The following is a 19,821-nucleotide window of genomic DNA, read 5'->3' as shown; positions in this document are numbered from 1 at the left end:
CCGGACATTATACATGACGCTCTATGTATGTGCTGGGGACTGGGGGAGATAATGTACCAGTTACTGATCAGTGCAGGCAGGAGCCGGACATTATACATGACGCTCTATGTATGTGCTGGGGACTGGGGGAGATAATGTACCAGTTACTGATCAGTGCAGGCAGGAGCCGGACATTATACATGACGCTCTATGTATGTGCTGGGGACTGGGGGAGATAATGTACCAGTTACTGATCAGTGCAGGCAGGAGCCGGACATTATACATGACGCTCTATGTATGTGCTGGGGACTGGGGGAGATAATGTACCAGTTACTGATCAGTGCAGGCAGGAGCCGGACATTATACATGACGCTCTATGTATGTGCTGGGGACTGGGGGAGATAATGTACCAGTTACTGATCAGTGCAGGCAGGAGCCGGACATTATACATGACGCTCTATGTATGTGCTGGGGACTGGGGGAGATAATGTACCAGTTACTGATCAGTGCAGGCAGGAGCCGGACATTATACATGACGCTCTATGTATGTGCTGGGGACTGGGGGAGGTCACAAGGAACAGTTACAGAATGAAATTAGATTCATTGGCGATTTCTGCAATGAATGGAAAGAACTTAAGAAGGCCATACAAAAACACTGGCCGATTTTGCGATCAGACCCAGACCTGGCAGCAAGATTAGGCAATGGAGTATCCATGAGTTGGAGGAGATCGAACAATTTGCAAGACGCCATGGTGCAAAGTCACTACAGCAAGGAGAAAAAAACATCAGGACATGGTATCAGGGGAACTTTCCCTTGTGGGGCATGCAAGGCATGCCGATACATCATGTCCATGGAATCTATAGAAGATAGATTTGGCCACACTTATCATATACGGGATCATTTCAATTGCAATTCCACCAATGTGGTATACTGTTTGACATGCTTATGCAACAAAAAATATGTTGGTATTACCACTCGTATGCTAAAAATCAGGATTTTGGAGCATGGGGGCAATATCAGAAATGTGGATAGAGATCAGAGAAATATGGAACAAATCACCACTGTGGCCTAGCACTTCTACCATCAACGTCATGATCCTAATCACAAACTGAAAGTGTTCTGTTTAGAAAAAATTAAATTGGGTATAAGAGGAGGAGATTATATGAGCGAACTTGTGAGGAAAGAGAGTGAGTGGACCTTTAAATTAGGTTCCCACTCACCTAATGGTCTCAATGAACACATAAACTACAGTGTGTTTTTATAATGCATATATGCCCTGTATCCTCATTATCTCTCCCCTTTTTTGGTACAAGTCAGTATTATTTAATATTAATGTAAGACTTTTGTTATCAATTATATTATTTATGTTGATCACGAGTGTGATCTGACCTATGATAGACCATCTTTTGCCCCTTGCCAATCCACCACAATTATACACTTTATATATTTAGTATTTATCATTCACACATTTTTGCACCTATTAGGGGTTTTTTTCTGGGATTTTGACGTGTCCTTCATAGCAACATTTATCATTATTATTATTAATTAAAAAAAAAAAAACTTTTTTTAATTTTTGCTTTTTCAGTATTATCCATTTACTTTTGTGGATATATAGTTTTTTTTGTTTTTTTTGTGTTTGGTTTCACGTCTTATTTTTCACCATTTATATCACTATTCACATAGTTTTTCACATTGTAACAACATCCTCTTCATAATTCGACACCTTACACTATTTTGAAATATGGATTTATTTACTTATGTCTATAATCAACATACCCTTTAATAGGAGATTCACACTATAGCACTTGGTATTTGTGATTTCAAATTATATGTGTTATGCATGTTGGTATGTATATACATAATATGCATTGTACTTGTACTAGGTTATATATATTTACATATAGTCACCCTTTCACACACAAAAAATATTTTTTTATTTTTTTTTTAATTATCATTGTTTTTTTTCACTATATATACGAATAATTTAGATTTTTACATTGATAAATATTTAATTCTTTTTATCATTAGAACTCAGCAATTTGAGATAAGTAGAATTAAACTCTATGCCAATTATAACTAGCAATTTAATATAAGTATATTTTTGTTATATATATATTTTATTATTTCTTATTAATATTCATATTCTTATATTTAAATTTTTTCTAGTATATTGTTTAGTCATTTATAGGATTAATACTTAATATATGGAACATTGGCCCTGATTCAGACCCACTCGCAAGCGGGCGCACGTACGTTAGGCGTACGTACAAAAATATTTAAATTCAATGGCTCGCTCGTATTTTCGTTCGCATCTAAAATTCCTCCCTAAACTCTGACGACCCCTCCTCTAACTAACGAGCGTACGAAATAGCGAGCGTACATCCCCGAAATGGCTTGAAAGGAACGCACGCACAAGTATAAACAGGAAGTGGCCTTGTCAGATGTCGATTACCTGCTCCTTTATTCTGCCTACCTCCATCAATCGTATCATGCCAATCAATGTATCAATTAGCTTAATTGTTTGTTTTTTTTCAACACAATGCAAGAAACTTTACTCTTGTCCGTGTTTGTGTTTACCCGCAGAATACGTACGGATGAAATCGCTTTTATTGTTCAAAAAACATGTGAACCACAATTAAACAATTGTTCTATTGCTGTGGATCCCCGCATATTTCCCTGGGTTCATTTCTTTATTTAAATTTGCTTACGCATGTCACTGCATCAAGCCTATCATAACTCTCCAGAGATTTCTGGCCCTGTCGAACACATGACTCATACACTAACCAATAAAATTGCTCCTGTTAATTTCCAAAATACATTAGCCAATCAGAAAATTTTTACACACTTTATCAAAAATGATTTTTAAGAAAAACACCATTGCCATCATGAGAGCCTCCGCTTTCACCAGGCGCGAGCTGCTGGTGCTTACGGAGGTCATGGATCGCCGGATCACCAGCCAGCCTCCACCCATCAGCAACCGGCAGAAGCGCTCCGCGTATGCGGAGGCACGGTCCCGCCTGCGGTCCTTCGGCTCACGCCGCAACATTGGGCAGCTGGAGCGCAGGTGGTCCGACCTGCAATGGCGAACGCCCCGCTTGCTGGCATGCTTTCGCATGCAGATACTGGAAAGTAAGTGTTATGTATTGTGGTTTTCATGTTTGTGTTTGTGGGGCAAACTGCGTGTGCATGTTTTCCTGTCTGTCCTATTTATTATTTGTACTCATATCTGCGTGTGCATGTTTTCCTGTCTGTCCTATTTATTATTTGTACTCATATCTGCGTGTGCATGTTTTCCTGTCTGTCCTATTTATTATTTGCACTCATATCTGCGTGTGCATGTTTTCCTGTCTGTCCTATTTATTATTTGTACTCATATCTACGTGTGCATGTTTTCCTGTCTGTCCTATTTATTATTTGTACTCATATCTGCGTGTGCATGTTTTCCTGTCTGTCCTATTTATTATTTGTACTCATATCTGCATGTGCATGTTTTCCTGTCTGTCCTATTTATTATTTGTACTCATATCTGCGTGTGCATGTTTTCCTGTCTGTCCTATTTATTATTTGTACTCATATCTGCGTGTGCATGTTTTCCTGTCTGTCCTATTTATTATTTGTACTCCTATTTGGCTTATTTTTTGGGTTGTGTTTTTTTTTTTAGTTTTGGTCCCCGGATTTGTCCATAAACTAACCGCAATTTCTTTGACATATTTTAGGGGGACAGCCAAGACTCCGCCGTCACCGTCCGTCCAGACGGCGTTCCCGGCCACTATCCCCAACCCCCAGCCAACACTCCACCCCAAATCTTTCCCCTATTCCCCACTCCTCCCCATCCTTCCCAGACCCTCTCCCGGAAATGTCGGGCCTCCTTCCCCTCCGTCCCACTTCCCCCTCTCCTCCACCCACCCCTCTTCCAATTACCCCCTCCCCGGAGTCCATCATAACTCCTCCCCATTCTTTGGGGAATGACGGATCCTCCGAGGAGGATCATGGAGGCATTTCCGGAGCTCCCGTTTTGGCTCCCGGTATGTTTTTATTTTGTTTTTTTTTAAAGCACAAACTGTTTGTATGTAATCATGTGTCGTTCCTTTCTTTGTGTTTTTGTGGCTTGACTTTTGGTGATTTCGCAGTTTGCCTTTACCTCTTCCTGGTGATTTCAACATACACATATCACACCTGTGGGAATTTGTACATAGGCCTTGTATTTTTGGCAGCACCCCCTTTTTTTATTTTTTTTTAGGTTTAGGAGTGATTTCGTTGTGTTTTTGTTTTTTTAATGTGGATTCCCTATTGTTGTATTAACCCACACACTTTTCTCACCCACAGAGGAACAGAGGCGTCGGCAAGAGGTGGCGGATAGTGTTGGCCAGATGCGCCAACATGTAATTGGCATTCTTGTGGCCCTCGACCGGCTGTCTGGCCTCCTTCGCCAGTAGTTTTTTTAGTTTTGTTAACTTTTCAAAATAAATTTTTTCATACAAATATACGTTCTGGCTCATTTTTTAAATCCAAAACCAAGATAGTTTAGCCTGACATAAGTAGACTGTTCCTGCAAGGATTTCCCTTTTTTAAAAGTTAGATTGGGTTTTGTCTTTGTATGTCAAACAGACACAAGAAACACATAACAGTAACAATGTCATTTCCCTTTTTGGGTGTAGTGTCAATTACATATTTCTACATTTAACAGGTTCCTAGTTGGTGCGCAAGCTGCTTAGGCCAATCTTACAAATCCCAAGGTTGGGCCAGGCTTCCTTTTGGTGTGGGTTGGGAAGCTGAAAACATTTCAGTTTAGCTCAACTGGCGTCAGTACTGGATTACCCCTTAGTCAAATGTAACTTGTGTTAACCTGGTTACACTTGCTGTTAACGTCCCAAAAAAGGAAGACCATTTCACTCTCCAAACATTTATTCACAACATAACAGAGAAAACAAAGTGGTCACTCCCAAAAAAAGAACACAGTGATAAATTCAAATACAACACATACCCAGAAATAATTAAATAAAAACAAAAAATCAAGAACTGGTTGACGAAGGACCATGCCAACATGATTCCACAAACATGGCGTTGCGATATGGGTTCCAGAATATATGCCCAAAAGGACCAGATCCAGGTTTGGTAAGGGTAGCAGGAAGTAGTGAGCGTTGGAGTGCCAAAGATTATGTGAACAAACAGAAGATGGTGAGAAAAAAAACACAAAATTAGATGTTCGCAAACAAACACAAACACATTAGGTATAAACACTGTAGTTTTGTTACAACTTACCTAAAAAATCTGGCAACAACATCATCGCGTATGGCCCCCCCACATACTGACCTCCGACCAACCTCGGGGGGGCCATCCTCAGGTAAGGCATCCTCTGGCTGCATTGGGACACCACTCCTTATGGCAATGTTGTGAAATATCCCACACAGGACCACAATTTTAGACACCATATCCGGCACATACATGAGCTCGCCACCAGAGCGGTGGAGGCATCTGAATCGGCCTTTTAAAAGGCCGATACAGCGCTCCACCACTTGCCTGGTGGCTGTAAGTGCGGAATTATACGCACTTTGTGGCCCTGGTGTGGGAGCCAAATAAGGAGTGAGCAGCCAGGACATGCAAGGGTATCCACTGTCTCCTGTGAAAAAAAATAGACAACATCAGGAACACTGTGTATCAAGCTTAACATTGCTATGTACTAAAGGTCTCCACTTACCCAAAAGCCACGCATCACCAGCTTGTAGGTTGGTTAATTTCTGCCATATCCCTGATTGCCGGATGACGAAGGAGTCATGAGCACTTCCTGGTAATTTAACATTCAGGGACAGGATCTGGAGGGAGGCATCACATACCACCATTACATTCAGGGAGTGATAGTGTTTACGGTTTCTAAATATTGCCTCCAGCCGTGCTGGAGGCTGAAGTGGTATGTGAGTACCATCCACAACCCCTATGATGTGTGGGAAGCCAGCTATTTGGTAAAAATTGGCCTTGCCCACACTAAGGGCACCCATATCCAAAGGCATTTTAATAAAATGATGGAGGTGCTTGAAAAGTGCCTCCATCACTGCCCTCAGGATCCGGGAAAAGGAGGATTGGGAGATGCCCGCCACTATTCCCACCGTTGTTTGAAACGATCCTGAGGCACAGAAATGTAACACCGCCATAAATTGCGTCAGTGGTGGTATTGCTGTTGGACTGTCAATTTGCCGCTCAAGATCACTTTCTATTAATGAGAGAGTGTCTATGATGATTTTGGGAGGTAGACGGTAGCGTCTTAAAACCTCATCATCGGGCATTCCAAAAAGGGTGACACGTGTTCGAAATATCTGGGGCCTTGCATGCCTACGATGCCTACGCCTGGGACGAGTTTGAGGTTGGTCGTCTTCCGGGAGCAGGGCCAGAACAATTCGCCCCAGATCTACCTGAAATTCAAAGTTTACAATGTAAGGCTTTTGAGCCACCCCAAAAGTAACATAAAACAACTTAGCTTTATGATACCATCCATAGCTGCTTACATGCCGGGGTATTGTCATGATACGTATAAACTGTAAAAAAGCCAAAAATGAGACATCAAAAATTTAGAGGGTGATTTTATGTTTGTCAAATTGGTGCAAGCCAACACATAAAATAGGCGAAACACACATTTGGCCATCGATGAAAACGACATTGCACACCGTACGTCAAATAGGGGTCAAATGGACCCCAAAAATGGAAAAGGGAAAAGCAAAACTGGTTTACATGATGAATAAGCCTCGAAAAATGCGTTAATTATTTCGCAAATGCAAGTCACTACACCAACAGTCCAAAATGCGTTAATTAGTTCGCAAATGCAAGTCACTACACCAACAGTCCAAAATGCGTTAATTAGTTCGCAAATGCAAGTCACTACACCAACAGTCCAAAATGCGTTAATTAGTTCGCAAATGCAAGAAAAATAATGGACTTACCAAAATCGAATATATAAGATTTCCCTCAAAAAGGTCTTTGGGTCCGAAAGCCAAAACAAACTAAAATAGATGAAATTAGTGTTAAAAAAAATATATCAAACAAAAAACCAGAAGTAGACACCAATTGGCCACAAATTAGACTGCACAAAACTTACCAAATCAGGAAACGATGGCAAAAAATAAACCAAAAAAATGCGAACGGAAAACCAAAACAACTGTAGCAAACCAAAAAAAATCCAAACACCGCCAAATCCTCCAACCGCAAACAACAAAATCCAACCAACTTAACCGCCAACAATCCAACAACGCAACCTCGACTCCACACACACCAAGCCATAAATAGTGTTTATTTTCCCGCACAAATTAAGGAGGAATCATAGGGACGCACAATCAATGATGCGGCCGCAAACTAAGGACGCATGTATAAATACGTCACAAAATCACATTTAATTTCTGGTTGATTTCATTCTGGAAGCAGAGACATGGCTTCAAACCAGGGAAACAATGGTCAAAATTCCGGCGGTAAGGCCTTCATGCATTTTGTCTCAATGATTCTTTTAAAACATAATATTGTGCAAGTTGTGAAGTGGCTAAATCTGCATATTTACCCAAATAGGTGAGGAGGATGACATGGAAGAGACTGCTGGCCCCAGTCAACCCGCCAAAGCTGCCAAAAAAAAAAGGCAGCCACATTTCACAAGCAAGGAGATGGAGGTTTTGATCCAGAAGTGCGTTGACATCCTGCCCCAGGCAGCCAGGAATATGAGCCAAAGCCAGAAGTGGAGAATGTGGGAGGAGGTCGCCGTTGCTGTCAATAGGGTGGGTGATTATGTCCGTCTAGCCCGGGATGTCAAACGGCGGTAAGTAAACACTTTCCCACCCTATAAACAAACCCCATTGTAAAAAAAAGGATAATGGTTCCAAATTCATTCCACAGATGGGCAGACTTCAAATATCGTCTCAAGCAAAAACTTGCCGACAGGGCTAGGCATGCAAGGGGGACAGGTGGGGGTCCCACCCCTGTGTCATTGGAGTTGACAGACTTAGAAGAGCTGGCACAGGGGTGTGTGCAGGCTGTGGAGGTGTTTGGCGTGTCCAACATGGATACGGACATGCCAGACTTTGCGGCTCCTCATGTTGGCCCAGGTAAGTCTTGTGATGTCACCAACTCTGAAATGCTATTGTGCCAATATGTAGATTCTAATGTGAGTCTTTTGGCATTTTTCCTAACAGAGACAGAGGCGGATGAGTCTGCTCCAGAGGGGAGCCTTGGCCGCAGAATTTCTGCTGGCTCTGCAGGGGAGGAACCAGTACATCCGGCTGAGGACCCTGCAGAAGCCAGTCCAGGGCGTGCCCCCTCGCAGGCAGTGGGCCTCCTCACAGAACTCAATTTTAAATCGGATTTCCATACGGAGATTCTGCAGAGGATGGACGCCAGTCTGATACGGGTGGCTGAGGCCCTGGAGCAAAATGCTGCGGCCAACGTGACCATTGCTCAGGCCCTGGCGGAAAATACCAGGGCCAACATCCGCATCGCCGATGCCCTGGAGCAGCTCGTTCGCCAGCACATGGTGGAGCCGACCTCCCTTCCTGCCGGAACATCAGGATCCTCCACCTCTGGCACAACATCAGCCAATCCTCCAAATGTGCCTAGCCCTGTGCCTAGTCCAGAGGCCACAACATCTGCCTCTGGACAGGCCAGCCCGATGGCATCCCGGACCCGGTCTGGCGCCCACCCTCACCCAGCCAAACGGGCGAGAAAACGGTGACAGCAATGGCGACTTTTCCCACACTCCTTCTGTGCTTGGCTCATATTCCTTTCTGGTCAAAACTTCCCTCTCCTTTCTTGTGAAATTTTTTTACATTTGGTATTTACGTTTATGTTACCAGTTATGGCTTTTTTTTTTTTTTTAACAAATATCTTTGCCACAAAAAAAGGCAATACAATATTAGGCCAATTTGTTTGTGTTTAAACAATAAATTTAAAACCAAAAACTGAGATTGTATTGTGACATTATTGTACAAATGGGTTACATTTAATCCTGGCCCTAAAGGCAAAAACTGACCCTCTTAAAAAAAAAAAAAAGGCCTCTTTAAGGAACGTTTAAAAAATCACATAGCGATGCAAATTCCACAGTAAACCAAAAAAAAGGGGAGCTAATTAAAACATGATGACATTATTGTTACAATAGGCCATAACCAACAAATTGTGGCCAAAATAAAACACCACAAATGTACGCTAATTGATTGTGTAATCATGACATTAGCAGATTTCCACCTGCGTACGCTTTTGTGCTATCCCAATAAACTGCTTTCCAAACACATACCAAGCCGGATTTCAATCCAACACTAATTACTTTACTGACCAGCCGCGATTAATCGCAGCACCATCGTTGAGTCCCGGGACGGAGGAGAAGGCCATCGCCAATGTGGTCGAGTAATCCTGACCCTAAGCTGTGCGAGCATTTTGAAGGGAAAGCGGATGTTCCAGTGACGTATGAGACGGTCCGAACACATTTGACGTTCGCATCTGCTAATGTATGTACGCCCCAAAAACGCCTCGCCACGCCTGCGTTTTTTCATCTCCACCCCCGTCAACACCCAAAAACGCCCTGTTCTGTCAATCACATTTGACATGTCACTTCCTGTACGCTATTTTAGGAACGAGAGAAAAAAAGCTCGCAATCTGCCGTACGCACATGCGCAGTGTAACACCGACGCATGCGCGGTTAGTCAACATCGGAACGCAACGAGCGTACTGTTGTTAACATGCGGCTCTGAATGAGGGCCATTGTTTCATCTTACTAAACATATGGTATAGCAAACATGTGAAATTTAAATTTATGTTGATATATCAATGATCTGAAGTTCATGTATGATTCTGGTTTCAATGGGATTCAAACTGATTATCATTATTACTGTTATTCTTATTTATTTATTTTTATATTTATTTAAAATTTTTAATTTTATATTTATTTTTATTTACCAGCTGCTGTATAATTGGTGTGTTCTCTCCATTATAGGGTAGATTCTGCATGTACTTTGTTTAAATTTGGCAGTTAAATTATATTGGTTTCTTTCACAATATTAATTTATTTTTTTTTTCCCTTGTGACCTATAACAGAAAGTAATACCCCTTTTCCACCTAAATTCCGGGTTTGACCCGGAGTTGGAACAAAGTTCCTATCCGGATCAGACCCGGAATTTTGCTGGCGCCGACTTGGGATATTCCCGAGCCAGCGCCGCTCACACCGCAGTTGGGTCTGCATAGACCCGGCTTTTGCTGAGTGAAAGTGGTCGCTTGGAGATGACGTCATCTCCAAGCGCCACTGAAGCCGGACCAATCGGCCGGCTAGCAGCGCACTCCAGGTCATCGTGACCCGGAGTGCGCTGTTCTCACAGCAGGGTTTCACGGGCTATGCCCGTGTTAAACCCTGCTAGTTACCTGGGTTGGATTGCCGGGTCACTCTCCCCTTTTACACCAGGGAGCTGCCCGGGTTAACCCTTCAAAAACCCGGGTTTTAGCTCCGGTGTAAAAGGGGTATAAGATTGCATTAGATGCAAACTATATAATATGTCCAAGAACAGGATACCATTGCAAAACCCTTTTTTTTCGCTCTCTCTCTCTCTCCCTAACAAATTTGGATCACATGATTATTTAAGTGATTATTTGATTGCCAATTTATGTTATTTTAAACGTTTGAGCAAGCTTACAAGATGAATGTTACATTTCTATTATACCATTCTAAACACAGCAAATAGTTTTCCACACTTGCTGTATATGATGATATAAGAACACTTTTGTTCTATTGTTTTCATTATAATTTATGTAAACTGCTGGTTAATTATCCAGACAGTTCTCACATGCTGTGAATAATCCGACATTAGAAGCCTATTTAAGAGAGACCTGGATATGCAGAGTCAGGCTGTATGGTGAACAAGCCAGTTGTGGTGAAACACGCGTCCAGTCAGTCACTCCCCACTGCAGGAGAGAGCAGCAGGGTGTCAGGCACAATCCTTCGGTCATTGTAACTCAGGTACTCTTCCTCGGATGGGTCGTGACCTGGTCCGGTGGCGCATTCAGATTTCTGCAATGCTTTCAGCAACAGACACTGCCTAACACCACATACGGATCGGTGTCCCCCACCTCTCCCTTATTTTCTATCAGAGTTATTCCTGATCCCTCTCTCATCCAGGAGTCCGCTCACAGAAGACCCTGGACAGCAGAGGGGACCAGGTACTAGTACTCCGTACTTGCTATTGTAATTTCTATGGGGTTATGTGACAAAACATGATATTATCTGCCTAAACTGATTTATAATATTTAAGTATGTCATCCGAGCTTGCTATCCTGATATAAATCAGCATCAGGTCATCTGGGATATTTACGCCTACAGGGTGGTCTTTGCTCTCCCCTTTTTTCAGAGTACTCTGCTAGCATTTCATGTGTGTGTGTATGTATGTATGTATATATATATATATGTATGTGTATGTATATATATATATATATATGTATGTGTGTATATATATATATATATATATATATTGGTTACATTGAGGTAGTATCCAACCCGGCAATAGGATTAAATAAATTGTTGCAAGCCGGGGATCATTTGCATATGTGTGTGTTTGGCCATACATGGTATATGAATTTGGGATGATACTCAGCAGACACGCTATTATCACACTCAATGTATAGATTTATCTCAAATGACCGAGTAGTTATTATTACATACAGTTCTTATTTATGAGTTATTTCCAATTATTATTTCCAATTTTTATGTCATATGAACTGTACCTGACCCTGCTATTATAATATATTATGTACCCATCAGGAGCTATATGAGCATATGAATTCAAACAAGCATAGTCACCATATACTTTATGCTAATTCTTATAATAGATCTAATTTTATAAATTCGTGAGATTAATTGCTAAGGGAGCTCAATTAGATATTTATAAATGAGCACAACAAATCCCTATTTTATTGGAGATATATTAAAAGCTAATTTTTAATTATACTAACAAATCATTTATGTACAAAAGAGTGCCCCACGAAGGAATCACTATACTGATGATTGGTTTTTCCAATTATTGATACTTTTTGAGTTCTAGTTACTCGATTCCAGGGAGCACCTCCAGCATATAAAATTTATCTTATGATATAATATATGATATATATGGTACCTATTGCTGGTTTTACTTATAGATGTGAAATATAACATTGGTTATTATTCCTGTGCGGGATATTCTGGTTTCCTTGGGATAACAAATCCCCACATGACAGGTATGTACTGTATGATCTGTGGATGACGGCGTAAGTGTGCAGAATCGGCGGCATTGTCCGTATTCACCACTGTGCGATATGTGTGTTAATGTATAATATATAGAACGTTGGCAGCCGATACACACAGATTTACCAATGTGTATCGGACATTCGCAGTCAGGGGGTCCTATAATCATTTAAGTTTCTGTAGACTATTAATGATACATATTGTACTGGACTCTCAGTCAGGGTCCCTGTGCTAATCTGTAATCCATCATCATGGTTGGTGGTCTCTGCAGGGAGCTCTGGAAATTGTGACATTTGTACATATGGATAAAAGAAGGGTTATATTTAGGGACACTGATCTGGGCACTCCAGAGATAAATATATAAGATATTTAAACACATAAATTGTATCTTTGTTGTATATATTGTAAACATTTTATCATGTGGTACTTATGGGCAGCCTCTAAAGAAAACAGATAGTCTTCTGGTTGCTATCTAAACACAATAAAAAACACAAGTAACGCAAAGAAGTCCACATTTATGTTGAACAAAAATTTTTTTAAATAAATGCAAACCTTATAGAAACATTTATAAAAATTAGCAAGAGCCGTATAGGTGTTTATCATTAAAAAGGATTTCTCCTAATTTATTATTCACATAAATTATTGAAAATGCAATGTATCATAAATCACAATTTAATAAGGAATGCTTGTATAGCAAAACATTGGTTTTAGACACTTTGCGGTATTTTGAATCTTAGATCTCCATACACATGCTACAATCTTTATACAGAATAATAAGAAAGTTGCTATTTAAGTAGAATCAATCTTGGCTACAATTGTACAGTAGCAATAAGATAACCAGAGATCACACAGAAGGTTTAGTGTGAATGTAGCCTCAGGTCTGATGATTATATCTGGGGGTTATGGTGGATAAACTTAGTCCACTAAAGATATTATATTGGGTGACTTCTATAAAAATGTGTTTTGATAGGATGTAGTTGTATTATGGTAAACTGAACAATGCCGTGTGGTGTGATCACCAGTGTGTAATATGTGTCATCACCAGTGTGTAATATGTGTGATCACCAGTGTGTAATGTGTCATCACCAGTGTGTAATATGTGTCATCACCAGTGTGTAATATGTGTCATCACCAGTGTGTAATATGTGTCATCACCAGTGTGTAATATGTGTCATCACCAGTGTGTAATGTGTCATCACCAGTGTGTAATATGTGTCATCACCAGTGTGTAATATGTGTCATCACCAGTGTGTAATATGTAAGATCAGTCTGCAGAGAGATGTAGTATAACTGTGTCTGTCCCAGCCATGATGCTGGTATTCTCAGTAAAGTTGTGCAGTGTCCTACTGTGTGTGTGCTGTATACTGTGCTCTATCCCTGTGTTATAGGGGAAATATGGCTGCTCCCCTCTGTTCTCCTATATCCCCCTGTATAGTACAGAGGTGTGTGTGCTGTATACTGTGCTCTATCCCTGTGTTATAGAGGAAATATGGCTGCTCCCCTCTGTTCTCCTATATCCCCCTGTATAGTACAGAGGTGTGTGTGCTGTATACTGTGCTCTATCCCTGTGTTATAGGGGAAATATGGCTGCTCCCCCTCTGTTCTCCTATATCCCCTGTATAGTACAGAGGTGTGTGTGCTGTATACTGTGCTCTATCCCTGTTATAGGGGAAATATGGCTGCTCCCCCTCTGTTCTCCTATATCCCCCCTGTATAGTACAGAGGTGTGTGTGCTGTATACTGTGCTCTATCCCTGTGTTATAGGGGAAATATGGCTGCTCCCCCTCTGTTCTCCTATATCCCCCCTGTATAGTACAGAGGTGTGTGTGCTGTATACTGTGCTCTATCCCTGTGTTATAGGGGAAATATGGCTGCTCCCCCTCTGTTCTCCTATATCCCCCCTGTATAGTACAGAGGTGTGTGTGCTGTATACTGTGCTCTATCCCTGTGATATAGAGGAAATATGGCTGCTCCCCTCTGTTCTCCTATATCCCCCCTGTATAGTACAGAGGTGTGTGTGCTGTATACTGTGCTCTATCCCTGTGATATAGAGGAAATATGGCTGCTCCCCTCTGTTCTCCTATATCCCCTGTATAGTACAGAGGTGTGTGTGCTGTATACTGTGCTCTATCCCTGTGATATAGAGGAAATATGGCTGCTCCCCTCTGTTCTCCTATATCCCCCCTGTATAGTACAGAGGTGTGTGTGCTGTATACTGTGCTCTATCCCTGTGTTATAGGGGAAATATGGCTGCTCCCCTCTGTTCTCCTATATCCCCCCTGTATAGTACAGAGGTGTGTGTGCTGTATACTGTGCCCTATCCCTGTGTTATAGAGGAAATATGGCTGCTCCCCTCTGTTCTCCTATATCCCCCCTGTATAGTACAGAGGTGTGTGTGCTGTATACTGTGCTCTATCCCTGTGTTATAGGGGAAATATGGCTGCTCCCCTCTGTTCTCCTATATCCCCCCCTGTATAGTACAGAGGTGTGTGTGCTGTATACTGTGCCCTATCCCTGTGTTATAGGGGAAATATGGCTGCTCCCCCTCTGTTCTCCTATATCCCCCCTGTATAGTACAGAGGTGTGTGTGCTGTATACTGTGCTCTATCCCTGTGTTATAGAGGAAATATGGCTGCTCCCCCTCTGTTCTCCTATATCCCCCCTGTATAGTACAGAGGTGTGTGTGCTGTATACTGTGCCCTATCCCTGTGTTATAGGGGAAATATGGCTGCTCCCCCTCTGTTCTCCTATATCCCCTGTATAGTACAGAGGTGTGTGTGCTGTATACTGTGCTCTATCCCTGTGTTATAGGGGAAATATGGCTGCTCCCCTCTGTTCTCCTATATCCCCCTGTATAGTACAGAGGTGTGTGTGCTGTATACTGTGCTCTATCCCTGTGTTATAGAGGAAATATGGCTGCTCCCCCTCTGTTCTCCTATATCCCCCCTGTATAGTACAGAGGTGTGTGTGCTGTATACTGTGCTCTATCCCTGTGTTATAGGGGAAATATGGCTGCTCCCCTCTGTTCTCCTATATCCCCCTGTATAGTACAGAGGTGTGTGTGCTGTATACTGTGCTCTATCCCTGTGTTATAGGGGAAATATGGCTGCTCCCCTCTGTTCTCCTATATCCCCCTGTATAGTACAGAGGTGTGTGTGCTGTATACTGTGCTCTATCCCTGTGTTATAGAGGAAATATGGCTGCTCCCCCTCTGTTCTCCTATATCCCCCCTGTATAGTACAGAGGTGTGTGTGCTGTATACTGTGCTCTATCCCTGTGTTATAGGGGAAATATGGCTGCTCCCCTCTGTTCTCCTATATCCCCCTGTATAGTACAGAGGTGTGTGTGCTGTATACTGTGCCCTATCCCTGTGTTATAGAGGAAATATGGCTGCTCCCCTCTGTTCTCCTATATCCCCTGTATAGTACAGAGGTGTGTGTGCTGTATACTGTGCCCTATCCCTGTGTTATAGGGGAAATATGGCTGCTCCCCCTCTGTTCTCCTATATCCCCTGTATAGTACAGAGGTGTGTGTGCTGTATACTGTGCCCTATCCCTGTGTTATAGAGGAAATATGGCTGCTCCCCTCTGTTCTCCTATATCCCCCCTGTATAGTACAGAGGTGTGTGTGCTGTATACTGTGCCCTATCCCTGTGTTATAGGGGAAATATGGCTGCTCCCCCTCTGTTCTCCTATATCCCCTGTGTAGTACAGAGGTGTGTGTGCTGTATACTGTGCCCTATCCCTGTGTTATAGAGGAAATATGGCTGCTCCCCTCTGTTCTCCTATATCCCCTGTATAGTACAGAGGTGTGTGTGCTGTATACTGTGCCCTATCCCTGTGTTATAGAGGAAATATGGCTGCTCCCCTCTGTTCTCCTATATCCCCCCTGTATAGTATAGAGGTGTGTGTGCTGTATACTGTGCTCTATCCCTGTGTTATAGGGGAAATATGGCTGCTCCCCTCTGTTCTCCTATATCCCCCCTGTATAGTACAGAGGTGTGTGTGCTGTATACTGTGCCCTATCCCTGTGTTATAGAGGAAATATGGCTGCTCCCCTCTGTTCTCCTATATCCCCCCCTGTATAGTACAGAGGTGTGTGTGCTGTATACTGTGCCCTATCCCTGTGTTATAGAGGAAATATGGCTGCTCCCCCTCTGTTCTCCTATATCCCCCCTGTATAGTACAGAGGTGTGTGTGCTGTATACTGTGCCCTATCCCTGTGTTATAGAGGAAATATGGCTGCTCCCCTCTGTTCTCCTATATCCCCCTGTATAGTACAGAGGTGTGTGTGCTGTATACTGTGCTCTATCCCTGTGTTATAGAGGAAATATGGCTGCTCCCCTCTGTTCTCCTATATCCCCCCTGTATAGTACAGAGGTGTGTGTGCTGTATACTGTGCCCTATCCCTGTGTTATAGGGGAAATATGGCTGCTCCCCCTCTGTTCTCCTATATCCCCTGTATAGTATAGAGGTGTGTGTGCTGTATACTGTGCTCTATCCCTGTGTTATAGGGGAAATATGGCTGCTCCCCTCTGTTCTCCTATATCCCCCCTGTATAGTACAGAGGTGTGTGTGCTGTATACTGTGCCCTATCCCTGTGTTATAGAGGAAATATGGCTGCTCCCCTCTGTTCTCCTATATCCCCCTGTATAGTACAGAGGTGTGTGTGCTGTATACTGTGCTCTATCCCTGTGTTATAGAGGAAATATGGCTGCTCCCCTCTGTTCTCCTATATCCCCCTGTATAGTACAGAGGTGTGTGTGCTGTATACTGTGCTCTATCCCTGTGTTATAGAGGAAATATGGCTGCTCCCCTCTGTTCTCCTATATCCCCCCTGTATAGTACAGAGGTGTGTGTGCTGTATACTGTGCCCTATCCCTGTGTTATAGAGGAAATATGGCTGCTCCCCTCTGTTCTCCTATATCCCCCCTGTATAGTACAGAGGTGTGTGTGCTGTATACTGTGCTCTATCCCTGTGTTATAGAGGAAATATGGCTGCTCCCCCTCTGTTCTCCTATATCCCCCCTGTATAGTACAGAGGTGTGTGTGCTGTATACTGTGCCCTATCCCTGTGTTATAGAGGAAATATGGCTGCTCCCCTCTGTTCTCCTATATCCCCCCTGTATAGTACAGAGGTGTGTGTGCTGTATACTGTGCCCTATCCCTGTGTTATAGAGGAAATATGGCTGCTCCCCTCTGTTCTCCTATATCCCCCCTGTATAGTACAGAGGTGTGTGTGCTGTATACTGTGCTCTATCCCTGTGTTATAGGGGAAATATGGCTGCTCCCCCTCTGTTCTCCTATATCCCCCCTGTATAGTACAGAGGTGTGTGTGCTGTATACTGTGCTCTATCCCTGTGTTATAGGGGAAATATGGCTGCTCCCCCTCTGTTCTCCTATATCCCCCTGTATAGTACAGAGGTGTGTGTGCTGTATACTGTGCTCTATCCCTGTGTTATAGGGGAAATATGGCTGCTCCCCCTCTGTTCTCCTATATCCCCCCTGTATAGTACAGAGGTGTGTGTGCTGTATACTGTGCCCTATCCCTGTGTTATAGGGGAAATATGGCTGCTCCCCCTCTGTTCTCCTATATCCCCTGTGTAGTACAGAGGTGTGTGTGCTGTATACTGTGCCCTATCCCTGTGTTATAGAGGAAATATGGCTGCTCCCCTCTGTTCTCCTATATCCCCTGTATAGTACAGAGGTGTGTGTGCTGTATACTGTGCTCTATCCCTGTGTTATAGGGGAAATATGGCTGCTCCCCTCTGTTCTCCTATATCCCCCCTGTATAGTACAGAGGTGTGTGTGCTGTATACTGTGCTCTATCCCTGTGTTATAGAGGAAATATGGCTGCTCCCCCTCTGTTCTCCTATATCCCCTGTATAGTACAGAGGTGTGTGTGCTGTATACTGTGCCCTATCCCTGTGTTATAGAGGAAATATGGCTGCTCCCCTCTGTTCTCCTATATCCCCCCTGTATAGTACAGAGGTGTGTGTGCTGTATACTGTGCCCTATCCCTGTGTTATAGGGGAAATATGGCTGCTCCCCTCTGTTCTCCTATATCCCCTGTATAGTACAGAGGTGTGTGTGCTGTATACTGTGCCCTATCCCTGTGTTATAGGGGAAATATGGCTGCTCCCCCTCTGTTCTCCTATATCCCCCCTGTATAGTACAGAGGTGTGTGTGCTGTATACTGTGCTCTATCCCTGTGTTATAGAGGAAATATGGCTGCTCCCCCTCTGTTCTCCTATATCCCCCCTGTATAGTACAGAGGTGTGTGTGCTGTATACTGTGCCCTATCCCTGTGTTATAGAGGAAATATGGCTGCTCCCCCTCTGTTCTCCTATATCCCCCCCTGTATAGTACAGAGGTGTGTGTGCTGTATACTGTGCTCTATCCCTGTGTTATAGTGGAAATATGGCTGCTCCCCTCTGTTCTCCTATATCCCCCCCTGTATAGTACAGAGGTGTGTGTGCTGTATACTGTGCTCTATCCCTGTGTTATAGAGGAAATATGGCTGCTCCCCTCTGTTCTCCTATATCCCCTGTATAGTACAGAGGTGTGTGTGCTGTATACTGTGCCCTATCCCTGTGTTATAGAGGAAATATGGCTGCTCCCCTCTGTTCTCCTATATCCCCTGTATAGTACAGAGGTGTGTGTGCTGTATACTGTGCCCTATCCCTGTGTTATAGAGGAAATATGGCTGCTCCCCCTCTGTTCTCCTATATCCCCCCTGTATAGTACAGAGGTGTGTGTGCTGTATACTCTGCCCTATCCCTGTGTTATAGGGGAAATATGGCTGCTCCCCTCTGTTCTCCTATATCCCCCCTGTATAGTACAGAGGTGTGTGTGCTGTATACTGTGCTCTATCCCTGTGTTATAGGGGAAATATGGCTGCTCCCCCTCTGTTCTCCTATATCCCCCCTGTATAGTACAGAGGTGTGTGTGCTGTATACTGTGCCCTATCCCTGTGTTATAGGGGAAATATGGCTGCTCCCCCTCTGTTCTCCTATATCCCCCCTGTATAGTACAGAGGTGTGTGTGCTGTATACTGTGCCCTATCCCTGTGTTATAAAGGAAATATGGCTGCTCCCCTCTGTTCTCCTATATCCCCCCTGTATAGTACAGAGGTGTGTGTGCTGTATACTGTGCCCTATCCCTGTGTTATAGAGGAAATATGGCTGCTCCCCCTCTATTCTCCTATATCCCCCTGTATAGTACAGAGGTGTGTGTGCTGTATACTGTGCCCTATCCCTGTGTTATAGAGGAAATATGGCTGCTCCCCTCTGTTCTCCTATATCCCCCCTGTATAGTACAGAGGTGTGTGTGCTGTATACTGTGCTCTATCCCTGTGTTATAGAGGAAATATGGCTGCTCCCCTCTGTTCTCCTATATCCCCCCTGTATAGTACAGAGGTGTGTGTGCTGTATACTGTGCCCTATCCCTGTGTTATAGGGGAAATATGGCTGCTCCCCTCTGTTCTCCTATATCCCCTGTATAGTACAGAGGTGTGTGTGCTGTATACTGTGCTCTATCCCTGTGTTATAGAGGAAATATGGCTGCTCCCCCTCTGTTCTCCTATATCCCCCCTGTATAGTACAGAGGTGTGTGTG

The sequence above is a fragment of the Taudactylus pleione genome, unplaced genomic scaffold (assembly GCF_031769625.1).
Source record: "Taudactylus pleione unplaced genomic scaffold, aTauple2 ptg002615l, whole genome shotgun sequence".
NCBI lineage: Eukaryota > Metazoa > Chordata > Amphibia > Anura > Myobatrachidae > Taudactylus > Taudactylus pleione.
Note: the sequence above shows the minus strand (reverse complement) of the source record.